Raw genomic sequence first — 13,284 nt, 5'->3', positions numbered from 1 at the left:
TATGTTTTAAGTGAAAGAATGTTATCAAGATTCTACTTGTGGTTTTATGTTTAAATGCGTAAAAAATTTTGGGTTTTTCTGGCAGGACTTACTCGACTAGGGTATGCATGCATTTGAACGTGAAAAGTTACTGTCAAATGTCTTTTCAATGATTTGAACTGTTTTCAGACATGAAGAAATGTAAAGCCTTGTCTGGAAAGCATATCCCTTGTTCAAGGGACATGGCGTGCTTTAAAAGTGTCCAACAATATTCAATAGATCACGCTGTAATATTTTTGGTCTAACATGAAAATTGCAGTCATTCAGCTTAAGCGATATCTGAGGGCTTTGATTTGCTGTGTTGGGTAACACCCGCTGCAATTCCTTCACTCCCCAAAAGCTGACAGGAATGGATAGGCTCTATTAACGTAGGTCTAGGTGGCCCGAGGCTGCGCTGCAAGTAGTGTAATTAATCCATATAGTTGGTCTATCCCAAGGTGCTACCCTCTGTGCAGTTGCTGTCATACGAGCACGCCCTGACTTTAAAAAGATTGTTCCAAATAATTGATACAGATCTTTGGAGTAGACGACGGCGACAGGATAATCCGCAGCAGTTTTTGCCCTTTCTTATTCTCGGGTAACAATATTATGATGCATGTGACCAATGGTTCCCATTAACAGCTGTGGTGTATTTTATCAGTCAAACCTGTCTGTCTTTCTTCATGGTTTGTGGAATACAAATGTGGACACGTAAGAAGGCAGCAAGAGTGTTTCTACACATTTCAATGACACCTCTGTCTCTGGGGAAAAACACGACACGGGCTGGTCCTTTGATGACCAGCAGCACTACAAGGTCTGTCTCCAAGACGTCGCATCTTGAAAGGGTGGCACTGGATGTGCATTAGCACTTTAGATAATCATGATGAAGGATATTGTTCAGAAATTTGCATCTCAAAGGTGTAATAATTTGGATTTGGATTTCATCCAAAGGTATATTTATACGCAAATTAAAAAGCACGGTAAACGGTATAATCATGTACGTGTGTAGGTGTGTGTGTTCATGTATTTTCCTTTTTGTTGAAACCAATTCTTTTACAACAGAAACAGGATAAAGGAAAAAAAAAAACTTGTGCCGATATATCAAGTGCTGCACCATTTGGGCATGACTTATTCAAAAGGTTACACTGACATTCTTATTGATGTAAAACAAAAGCATGGAAATGTAATTTTCATATCATTGACGCTTCTGCCATTTGATTGAAAATCTTTTGTCTTGTCCTTGCTGGCCATTTGAATGACTAAATTTAAAACACTCTGGTTAAAAGGATACTAATTCATAAGGTTTAGTAGATGACAAATGCAAGTCTTTTTGTGCGTTACTGTCGCGCGGCAAAACCGACAAAATACGTACAACGGCTTGCACATTTGTTGGTGATTTCCCCAGGCAACTCCACAAGTTCCTTTGTCAGCTGGAAAATGTCTCCTGTAAAATGTGTAACTTTTATTGATTGCTCTAAATGTTAATGCCTTTTGAGCCAGATATTTCACCATTAAGACAACAATAAAGCATGGGCCATTGTAATGATATTTACCAACAGCTGTTCTCCCTTAACTCCCTGGGGGGTTGGGGAAGGAATTTATGTTGCCTGGGTGGTTTTGTCTATCGATTCGGTGAAAAGGAGGTGCGGGAAAAAAACGAAAATGTCAAGAGAAATTTTCCTGAACATGTTTTTATGCCTTTGAAAGGCTATAGCAGGTTGGCAATTTTACACTGCAGAAATTAGAGTTTGCTAAAATTGTATTTGAACCTCTATTCAGGAATCCTGCCTGTCAATGTAGCACATTTTTACCAAACCAAGAGAGTAAATATCACCGTTTATGAACTGCATCATTGTCTATGACATTGAGAATTGGACTGTATTCAAATGATTTATGGGCTCTAATGCCCAATCAAAGCTCTGATGAAATGGTGGAGATGGATATTCTGACGTTGCTCAGCATGTGCAGAGTTTGATATGCTCGTACAAAAAAAAGTTCTGCTTCATCAAACGAAAGAGCTGCTGGAGGAATGTGAGCTGTGGCACAACGTAGGGGAAAGCGCTTCCCATAATTGCTTCGTTAAAAACCAGTTGCTTTGTGCGTCCTGGAGTAATTAAGCAGTTGGAATTTTACATTACACTAGTGAAAATTAACAAAGAGCACATCTGGGTGTCCCATAGGTTTAGTCATTAAAAAGCCCATTATTTTTCAAATTACTTTTTCAATCTTTCAGCCCCCCTAATCTGGAGGAATTTCCCAATAGACAAGTTCCTGTTCTTGTTTTGAATGACTCCTTTAGGAAAGTTAAACATTTAGAGTACGCTGTGAGCCAGCCAGCGGTGGCTCTGCCTTCTTCCTAAACTATACTGTACAGTATTTCCAAGACAACATGTGACAAGTCAATGGACATTTCCAAGTGCATCAGAAAAATGGAGTATGCAATCAATGGGCCTCTGCCCCGAGCACTGCTGCATGAGTGTGTGTGTGTGTGCATGTACATGTTTGATATATTTCATATGCAAGGTTATGTTTTTTTTTTTTTTGTTCATTTTTGTAAATGGTCAAAGAATTACAGTAAATAAAACGTCTTTTTACCTTCTATCATAAAATGTGCATTTTGTTTGACCAATGTATGATAAATACAGTGCATTTTTTCTTTTTTGCAAAATGCCTGCAAATACAAGTGCTCCAAATTATGTATGACAGTTAAAATGTTTGGAGAACAACTCTTTTTTTTATTTCTGTCATAACATTGAGCTCTTTAAAAGAATATATTTTGAACATAAAACATTTTTACCATTCCAGAGACATGTTGACATTGGCAATGTGTCAACAACCAATGAATTCAATTTAAGTTAGTACATATTTTACTGTACTCTTTTGAGGATGCACTAACTGCTTCCCCGATTTGTTGGTGATGAGAGGGCTCTGTTTTTTATTTTTATTTAATTTTTAGATGATGCATTTGTCTGGGCGAAAAACCTTCCTTTATACTATTTTTTTATCAGAACAAATTAATCCAATATTGCTCCTTCGTTAATTTTCTTGAAATATTTTCATTTCCTTCTCAAGGCTTTGGACTGTACCTTGCTTTTCAGGAGCAAGGTCCTTTATTTTTTTTTGGGCATAAAAAAGCTTGAATTGCTTCATAACCTTTTTCAGTAATTTCTCTTAAATTAGGCTCGGTTTATTATCAAGCCTGTCAGAATTTGATATTGTCAATCTATTGTGAATGGATGGGAGAAATCACAAAAACAAAAATTTGCCTGAAGAAAAACACTCAAATGTTAATTTAACTCAAGAATGCATTGTAATTTTCAACACTATGTACACATATAAACATAATATATGAATTGGATTTGAAAAAAATCACATTGAAATTTTTTTTCTATAACCCTTTTAAAATATAGAAGTGAGTAAAATTATTTTCATATGGAGCCCAAATGTATGAATGTAGAGCTGAAGTACAAGAAACGTTCAGTCAATTAAATTTATTTAGAATTGACTTGTGAGTCACATTGTCAGATTTTTACATTTAAATTAAATTACCTATGTTGTGCTTGAAAAGACACCAAATTAATTTCTCAAAACTTTGCTCTCGCAGGCAGCTTCACAAAAATGGAGCGGATACATTGTTTGAACTGAAAAACGTGAAATCATGACTAGCATATCAAAAATGTCTTCCACTTCTGGGGATGGTGCTCTTCAAACATCACATGCATTTTTACTTTGGTAGCGCAAAGTACATACAGTACATATCATATAGTATATGCATGACCTGCTACTGTATATATTTGATGTTTGTGTGTGCGCCACACGAATGCCTGCATTCATTCTAGAGCACTTCCCCAGCTGATTGACTGTTGCTCTATATTGGATGCTGTGGTGTGTCAAAACAAAGAACCAGTCACCGTTAATCTGACATGATAATTTTAAACTTGCATGAAATCATTTCTTTTATTCATATTAATGTCAAATGATGTACTCGCTGTCAAATAATAAAGTGTATAAAGATTTTTTTTTCATGTTGCCCATTAGTAAAACACATTGTTTTAAAAAAACTAAGACTAAATCTAACTAAAACTAAACGAAAACTAAGTGTTTTTGAAAAAAATAAAACTAATACAAAACTAACAACGACGCCCTGAAAACCCAAACTATAATAACCTTGACAGGAACTTATTTTCTTCGAGGCTTCAGTCGATTCCAAATTGTTTGACCTTGGGGGCGTTTGACAGGTGCACGATATTACTCGTATGCACAGTATGCAAGTACCACAAAGTTTGCATCCTTCCTGATAAGTGGTCAAGGGGGAGCTGCCATATAACATCTTTTATTTAGTTCTGTAGTGTAAGAAGCAACACCTCAAAAAGTCATTTTTTTTTTTTTTTAAAGTACAATATCAAAGGGATCAATTATTTATAGACATCTGAACATTTCTGGGGGTTTTACAGAAATGGTGAAGACTAGCAAGTCTTTCATCCATGTGAGACCCCTGACGGCTGCTGCTGCGGTAAAAGTCAGAGATGGAGATAAGAGGACACTTTGACCAGCCTTGCCTCCTCATGATAAATCTTAATCATTGTTGGTGATGGTCTGACCTCTACAATGTGCATCGGGGCAGTAGGCGGTTGCAGGGTGATGATGAAGAGGCTCGCTCATTAATACAACTTGAAATCCTGTAGGCTCATCCTGTCTATTTTCTAGATGCCTGTGACCTTTCGAGAATTGCCACCATCAAATGAAAGTATTTTTGAAGCCAACAAGGCCATGTTTCTTTCGTACATTCCGGTGAAAAAAGTAAGTCAAGGTAACTCTTCGGGATTAAAATCTAATATATAACAACCTACTATCTATTAACTTAACGAAAAGCTTCTGAGAATGATTGAATTTGTTTATTATTGCAAATTAATCGATTCTCGGATAATTGTCAAATTAATCAACAACTACTTCAATAATCAAGTAATCTTAAGAGCCAATGTTGATTTGTCTTATTTCAGCCTCTCAACAGAAGTTATTCTCAAATTTCTGAAATCCTTATAAAATGTGACTGATTCTCTTTGGTCTTTAAAAAAAAGATACTTACAAAAATCTGCTTTTACTTTGGAAAACACTGACCAAACCAGTAAGTGAATCAGTTTCAAATAGGTTTCTTAGTTTATTTGTTGCTTTTTTCCACGATTAAGCAATACCATGTAAACAATACTAATTGGTTAATAAACAGTAATTGAGGAAAATTATTTTGAAATGCACTTTCATGTAAAATAAATTTGTAATCGATGTCATAATCAATACAATAATTCTAAAAATATTTGTTAGTGACAGACCTGCTTACCATTGATTACGACAATAATTTTAATGAGAATTCTCGCATTCTTTTAACCCGCAAATTTGCATTTCACAATATTTATTTTTTTCTAATGTTTTTCATGATTATTTTTTGGTCCTTATTTTACCCAGTACCCCTCAGCATTTTGAACGTTTATCCTAATTCCTCGGATCATTTATTTTAATTTAATTCAATGTGTTCCAATGGCTGTCAACCATTCGCAAATTTTTGTTATTCGCGGCCTGGTGCTCGAGTGGAAACAAGCAGATTCTAAACTTGTCATTTTAAATTGATACCCAGTGGTTGTAATTTGACTTCTCATTGGCAACCTTAACATGAATTAGCATTAATAATTGTAAAGACCTCAGTCCCGTGCTTGTTGAAGTTAAATTGTTCAGTATTCAGTATTTATTTCTAGAAACTGACAATATGATTATTAATTTCTCATGGAAGTTGAGGTTTTGTGTCACAGTCAAGCCATTGACTCTAATTATAGTGGGATTAATGGTGTGGTAATTGCGACAATGACTCAAACCACTCTGATGTGGTCAAAATGATTCATGATGAGTATAAACGGGAAATCGCAATGATGGATTATCATTGTCAAGGGGTAAAGGAACACTTGTTCTCTCAGTGCCACCATTCGAGTTCACGGCATATGGAATACAATCAACTGTTACCGCCATTCCACCCCATATGAAAGACCCAAATAAACAATGATCTTGTGCCAACCCATATATTTAAAGCAAGTCTGTCGTTCTTGGAAAAAAAGACATTTTGTGACTTTAAAAAGAGCTGTTTGATTCATTTTTTTCAGTAAGATTTTTTTTTCTCTCCTGGCGATAAAGCTTGACCAATGTGTAGGGTGATGGAGGAAAAAAATTAGATTTTCACTTATCTGCAAAGTTCTCTTTTTCCATCAATTATTAAAGGCTAAATGTTGAAAACGTTCTATGTTTCCCCATAATGCAACGGCATATTAAGTTATGCATACACAAGTGAAAACCCCCCCAATGTTTTTAGCATTTGGCCTACGTTATACTAACATGTTCGAAAGTTAGGCAAAGCAAAAATTTGTATGAGTAATTCATACGTTATAAGTAATTTAATTCATATGTCTGCGGTGCAAGATTTCCGTTTGGTATTTTTTTTTCCATAATGCCTTGGGCTAATGCTCCAAAATTGATTTCATCAACCTTTGAAGGTACTTTGCGAATATGTTGGAACAATGTTTTTCAACATACTTAGCTAAACGGGGACTACACAAATTTCTGATGGAGCTACAGCAGCCTCTAGCCCCGATGTATAGTGTCATATAGCATGCATTAACTCTTCCTTCTGTGCGTGTGTTAGCTAGTTTTCGGGTCTAACAGCCGAAACAAATTGGTCTTAAAAGACCCAAAGCAGTCGTACCCTTCAGACATTTGTTTTCTTTCAGTGTTTGTTCCAAAGCACAGCACTGGTAATTTCTACCATACGGTGCGTAATTGAAATGTATGCAATAATTAAGACAGCTTTCTCTGCATGACGTTGGGCTTATCTTCCATTCTCCAGTCATTGCGCACAATCAAATTGTCCGAAATCAAAAGTCAGCTTCACGAAGAATTAAATAAGATATTCTGCACTCATCTATAATTCCTTTTGGCAGTGAGAAAAAACATAATTACAATGCGCTGAGGTGAAATGCAATCTATTAAAGGTCAGAGGTTGACCCAATTGGTTTTCAAAGCCAATAAAAAATAACGTCAATATTGTGTTCCTGGGTTAAACTGCGGTCATCAGAAAACCTTTCCTCATAACTTCTGCATTCCTCTTTGATCGAAGTAGCTGTGAGAGCGTCAGCCGATTTCAGTAGTTCCGGCTCACTGTTTAGCTTTTCTCGTCTTTTTCGCCTTGTTTATTTTCATATTTTCCAATCTCATTGTGTTCATTTGCTTTCCGTACATGGACGTGCAGTTTAAGTCGGAGTCATGCTTTTGGTTACTGTCAGCACTCCATGTAAATACTACGATGGCTCCCTGAGCATTACTTGACATTTCATGTTACTCGACATACCGCGAGTAAAGAAGCAAGAGAAGTGGGTGTGGTGCCAGGACAAAGCGTTGAGCAAGGAGGAAACAATATCAACCCGTCCTCCCATCTATTACCCTGGGGAACGTTCGCTCAATCCCGAATAAGGAATGAAAAGCCAGCAAAGCTAACCATGAGAAGGACATCTCGAAGGAAAGTCTATTGCTTTTTAAGGGGACAGGGCTAACGACACTGACAAGATTTGTCATTTAAGAAGAAATGCATGAACCTCTCTTCCCTGTGTGCACTTTACAGGTTCATGTACATTAACATTTGTTAATTCCGGTAGTTATGTGCTGCATCCACTTTTGCAGCTGAAACGATGTAAATTTCCCCCGTGTGGGACATTATAAAGATTATCTAATCTAATTAACTACACTGGCAATTTTGTAGTAAAAATAAAACTTAGTCACAAAGACAAATAATAACCAGGTGGCAGCGTTGCGTTATGCTAGGTGATATTGCAGAGGACACATGACGACATTAATTTACCACCTGTTACAAGCGCTGCAAGAACACTCATCTCAACTTTTTATAAAACACCTATTCTTTTACCTCATCAATATGCAGCATGCAGAGAAAGAGCACAAGCCTGACTTTGACTCGCACAGCCTCGTAACACATGTTGCTGCCACACTTGAGCAGCCTCATTGTGCGTAAGCTAAAGCAACGGGACATAATGCCGTCTTATGCCGCCGACAGTGCAGGCGGTCTTTGATATCAACTAACACGCAGCAAATTAAATTGCCAACTGAATGTGACAAATTTGAATCAACAGCCTTGATCAGTAACCAGCTTTCCTGGCAGATGAGTGTCTCTCAACACAATGGCCCCTTTGTCATCATCGTATATGTCAAAGACAGACACTTGCGTACAGCAGCAGAGTGGGAGGCTGCAGGGGAACGAAAAGAAATAAGATCCCGTCTGATTGGGAAAGATCTGAACCTAATTAAGCTTTATAAAGACAGTGAGGACAGGTGTACTAGTTCCGTGGTGACTTAAACATTTCTGACAATACCCTCAAGCAAAGGCTTCAACTGCTGAAAGGACACCCAAGTGTGTTTGGGTTAATTGGATGACCCAATCCATCCCAATTAAAGATTTTAAGGCACGCATCCACCCCCCATCACCCCCTCCTCCCCCCTCTGTGTGTGTGTGTAAGGAAATTGAAATCCGCTACCGATGGCTCTTCCTGTGGGGTTGCTCCAAATAATTGCAAGCAGAGACTGTGTGTGTGTGCACATATTTTCCCATTGAATTTAAAAATAATTTAACATTTTTGGGTCAAATACAGTGCACATCACTTTTGCATTGCCACTGACAAGAGAGAGTTGACAGTCTTTCTTAAGAATGTTTGTGTATGTAGAGTGCAGGATCTTGCATAATCCAGAGCCAGGCCAAATACAATTCAAGTACAGTTGCACAGCAGAACATTTTTTTTTTTTTATGATAACTTGTAAATTTTTTTCAACATACCGTCGCATCACTCAATTTTGGGGTACCTTGGAGTTCCTCATTAGGAATTTGTATCTAATGCTGAAGAGTGGTACAACATACATTTACTTTAATACCTTTGCATGTTTAATCATTTACTTGCTAAAAATTTTTTACTGACGTAAGCTCACTTGATGTAAAAAAGAAAACAGTAATGCACAGAAACATCTGCTGTCTTGGCTTCCATGCAATTATATTTTAAAGTTCATGATTAAGCAGGTTCTAATGTTCGGAAGGCATTTGCTACTTAACTTTCACAGTGAATATATAATTACAAACTCTTCTCTTACTGATGGCTAAATCAATGGAAATGTACTTGGTTTTGCAGGTGTTATCAATTGAATGAAATTTTCATTCTATTTCATAATGACTCATCACAGATTGTCACAATTATGCACATTACCCTCATTTAATAAAACATACAGTTTAAGAAGGCCCACGCGGCAGGAAAGCTCAGCCCATCTGCAGTTTTTAGTGTCAAGCTGTGTGACTGGCCACGGTTCAAAATACTCATGATTAGTCATTACAATTCCAGCATCATAACGGCGTAGGAAACTCTATTTTGACAGAAACATATAATGTGTATGTAAATGCACATTAAATATATTGGATAATATTCAATGCACTCATCACGGAGCAGATTGCTGCTGGTAATTTACAGTCCGTAGAATAAAAAAAAAAAAAAGTCTTGATACTGTACTTATGCGGTGCACCTGCCTTGACATAGTTGAATCCCTTAGTGTGAGAAAGTCGCAAGACTGTTGAATGAGCTGCAGACTTTAAGCTGTGGGCTGAAATGGATCACTGGCAAAGAATTTGAAGTCTTGCAAATGTGCTGCCAATGCTCCCGTAAGAAGACACTTTGCAGACACAACTGAACACTATTGTGAAAGTATAACACAAAAAGCAGCCAAAATGGTAAGACTCCAGACTTTAAGAATGGACACGCTTTTTATCTGTTTCAAAGAAACCCCAAAGCTCTCAGGGAGCTTGGTCTATAAGAGTTGTAAAGATTGGGGACAGGAAAGTTCAAGTCCAGCTAAGGAGCTCATCCTCATCTCTTGGGAGGCCTTCTCAGTAAAAGGTGGTAGAGGCGTCAGCACCATGTGAGGTTTGTTATGCAACATATAAAAACAATTGCTTGGTTAGTTGTCGATCACAAGTGTCCAATGAAAATGTGGAATTGAATCCCTACTGTATAAAAAGCATTCTCTGCTGGCCTAAACATTATCAAAAGCACTGATCTGCATTTAAGACTGTATGCATGTGTAAAATATTGTTTAATTTGATTTCCACCAGTCTTTTGTCTATATTTAAAAGCGTGTGACTTTGTGTCATTTGTGGGTTGTCTTTTTAATTTCAATTTTGTCCAATCAGCTTTCAGCTTCTATGCTCCTTCAGTGCTAATTAGCCAACAACAAAATAGATTTGTGTATTTTTTTTAAGAAACAGAACCAATCAGAGTTGAGATTTAATATAATAGTTCTTCTAGAAGGCCAGGGGTCCAAGAGACGCCACAATCTGTTACGTTTCTTCATTAATTTTTCAGAACAATCATTTTTTTTTCCTTTTGTTTTTTGTTAAGAATATTGACAAAACAAGTAATTTCTTGTCTATTTTATATCCAGAATTAGACAGTTTTGTCAGCACTTTTTCGTCCACTGATCGGTTCAGGGCTGCTCGAGTGGCATTCATCGTATGAGGCCAGGAGTGGACGACAGTATTTTCAGGGAGGACTTTTCAACAAAAGAAAAGAAAACCTGGTATTTACAGTATGGACCACTTTCACAGTGACAAAAAAACAACTACACTGCAAGTAAAAGCAGATTTTCGGTTTGTCTTTAGATAATCCACATCTCAGGTGAGTGTGATGTTATTTTATTAAACGGTTTATATTCTTATGAATATTAAATATATGATCGAGAACTGTTGTACTACAATGAAGAGATTTTGAGTTGAATGTTGTAATGGGAAATCGAGCCACTGCAATGTGGTGCTGAGTAAAGAACCTATGTCTGAAAAGGTACCACTCACCACTGTGTAAAATACAAAGTACATAATGGAACGATGACAAAATTGTGCTATTCAAATTTGTCCATTGTGCAGTCAGGAGTGGGGCTAAAATGAATTTGTGTGTGGGATTGTCATTGATTTTCTTTTCTTTTTAGATAACCATGGACAAAGTTTGCTAAATCACAGTTAAAGTTGCTTTTCAAACTGCTTGGCCTTTCCAATCTATTTCTATCATCTCTCCCTGATGTGAAACAAACCATCTGTCAGGGCAATTATAAAAAAATAAATAAATAAATAAAATAAAAACACACCTGATGAAAGCTTTGAGTATAAAATAGGTCAGAGATGGGCACTTTACTCTTTTTTTTCGGTGCATCCTCTGTGACCAAGGCACCCTTTCGTCATCGTCCCTCCCCTAGAAAATAAACACCCGGAGATGATTTTACCCTCCAAATAATGCCCAAATGCGGCGTATATGTACAGAGCATACCAGAAGCTTTTTCAGACTCTTGTCAAACTAGGCAAATTCACAGATGACCTAATTGCTGTTTTTATTGCATTTCATCCTTTTGCTCAAATGAAACAAACGCAACTTAAGATGCTAATTTTGGCTCTCAATTGCTTCTTCGAACAGCTGCGTGTATCGCTTCCAAGTTTTTGCCCACTGAGTCTCACTTGCTTTCGCTTCCTTGCTCGCTCTAAGTTGAACTTTTTTACAAGATTTTGTTCTCTTCCTGGTTCGAGTATTTGAATTCTATACACGTGGTACTTGACCCAGTTAGGGGCTATTAAAGGGACAAACGAAAACCCACTTCAAATCTTGCTTAGTCCATTCTTTTTTAAAAAACTTCTCATCCTTTGTCCCCAAACTGGGCATCCATCCAGGGTGCAAATGCCCATCTCAGAAAAAGGTGTTAATGATGCATTTAATAGCAGAGTTGGGGGACTCTAATCATGACTTAACTTGAGTTGGACTCAAGTTGCTATTTGTAGGACATGTAACTAGCACGGAAAAATATGGGAATGACTTGACTTGACTTCGACTTGAACTACATGACCGGCAGAACAAAAGGGGGTTCTTGTTCATTCACGCCTTCCTGGCAAACCCAGTCAGCGCCACTTGTTAGTGTGAAGTGGCGATGTAAACACCAACAGCGCGAGAGCAACTCAGAGGATCATAAATTTGAATTAGTGGACTATGTTGTCCATGATGTTGACTTAATAGGATGGGAAAATGCAAGGTATTCACCTCACGGAATACAACGACAACTTCTAACTTTATTGATAAACTATAAATTAACCTTAGTACTAAGATAGCGAACACTGGTGAGAGACCAGTAAAAATAATCGAATATGAACATTTAAACACAGATAAGTAATGTAACAAGGGCTAGTATGGTTTGTGAAACCGTCCAAATTCTTTATTTCGACTGTGGCATTTCTGTTTGCAGTAAGCGATTTGGGACTCGCGCAAGACTTGAAGGGTACGACATGAGACTTATAGTACATCATGTCACTGCTCCAGTTTATCACCATTCTTCACATGGATATTTCAGATGAGCATGGACATACAGCAACATGCAAAGGTACGTGTTTCCATATTCCAAATAGATATGTCCATATAATGAGTTGAAATCGACATTTATGCTCATGTCCAAACTCCACACCAGCCAGCTGCCCCGGCTGTGTTGACACCTATAGGATTGATTTCCCAGTGGCAGCATGGTCCATCAGTTGCCAGAAACATTGGCCTGGACTGCAGTCGCATCATGTTGACACAGAGCCCAATCACTTCTGCTTGCCTGCATTGTTCCTGTGGCACAAAAGAAAACAGACAAGGACTAGAGAATATCTGAAGGAATGTTAACACAATTCACATTCACTAAAATGCACTGTTGCTCTTGTTTTCCTGATCACCAAAACACACACACAAACACAAATTAGATACAGTGGATTTAAATGCCTGCACAACCTGTTCAACCGAAAGAACATATTTGTAGTTATTGCATTGTGGTGGCAGAATTATGCTTTGTGGCTGTTTTTATTCAAATTGAGGCCTTAGACAAGGTAGAAGGAATTATGAACAGAGCTGTCAGTTTGAGTACAAAACTGTCTGGCTCCAAATGGAGGAAAAAACACAAAAAAAGTAAGGAACATCTGAAACACTGTAAAGAAAATTGAAAATAATTTTGAATTTACTCAATTTTATTTCGCCACGTGGTTGCACAAAATGAAATCACTTGGCTCCCGTCTATTTAAAAAATGTACCTGGATCCAGATGATTTTATTAAGTGCACTTAACACTGAACAAAATAAAATTCATTAAATTCAACAAAAACTTGTGACTGGTTAATTATGTG

The 13,284-nt window shown here is 37.3% G+C and overlaps 1 long non-coding RNA gene across 1 annotated transcript in view; it reads left to right on the top strand.

Annotated features, from left to right (window-relative positions):
* LOC148338060 (uncharacterized) overlaps window positions 1-12,510 on the top strand; it is a 58,601-nt gene extending 46,091 nt beyond the window's left edge. The window contains exon 3 of the long non-coding RNA XR_015842939.1: window positions 12,376-12,510. This is a non-coding gene — a long non-coding RNA (uncharacterized LOC148338060). The remainder of the gene's footprint in view (window positions 1-12,375) is intronic.
* The last annotated feature ends 774 nt before the right edge of the window (window positions 12,511-13,284 follow it).

The sequence above is a fragment of the Idiotropiscis lumnitzeri genome, chromosome 4, assembly GCF_059441095.1.
Source record: "Idiotropiscis lumnitzeri isolate Australia: NSW breed Sydney's pygmy pipehorse chromosome 4, RoL_Ilum_1.0, whole genome shotgun sequence".
Taxonomy (NCBI): Eukaryota; Metazoa; Chordata; class Actinopteri; order Syngnathiformes; family Syngnathidae; genus Idiotropiscis; species Idiotropiscis lumnitzeri.
This window is presented reverse-complemented; position numbering and strand designations above follow the sequence as displayed.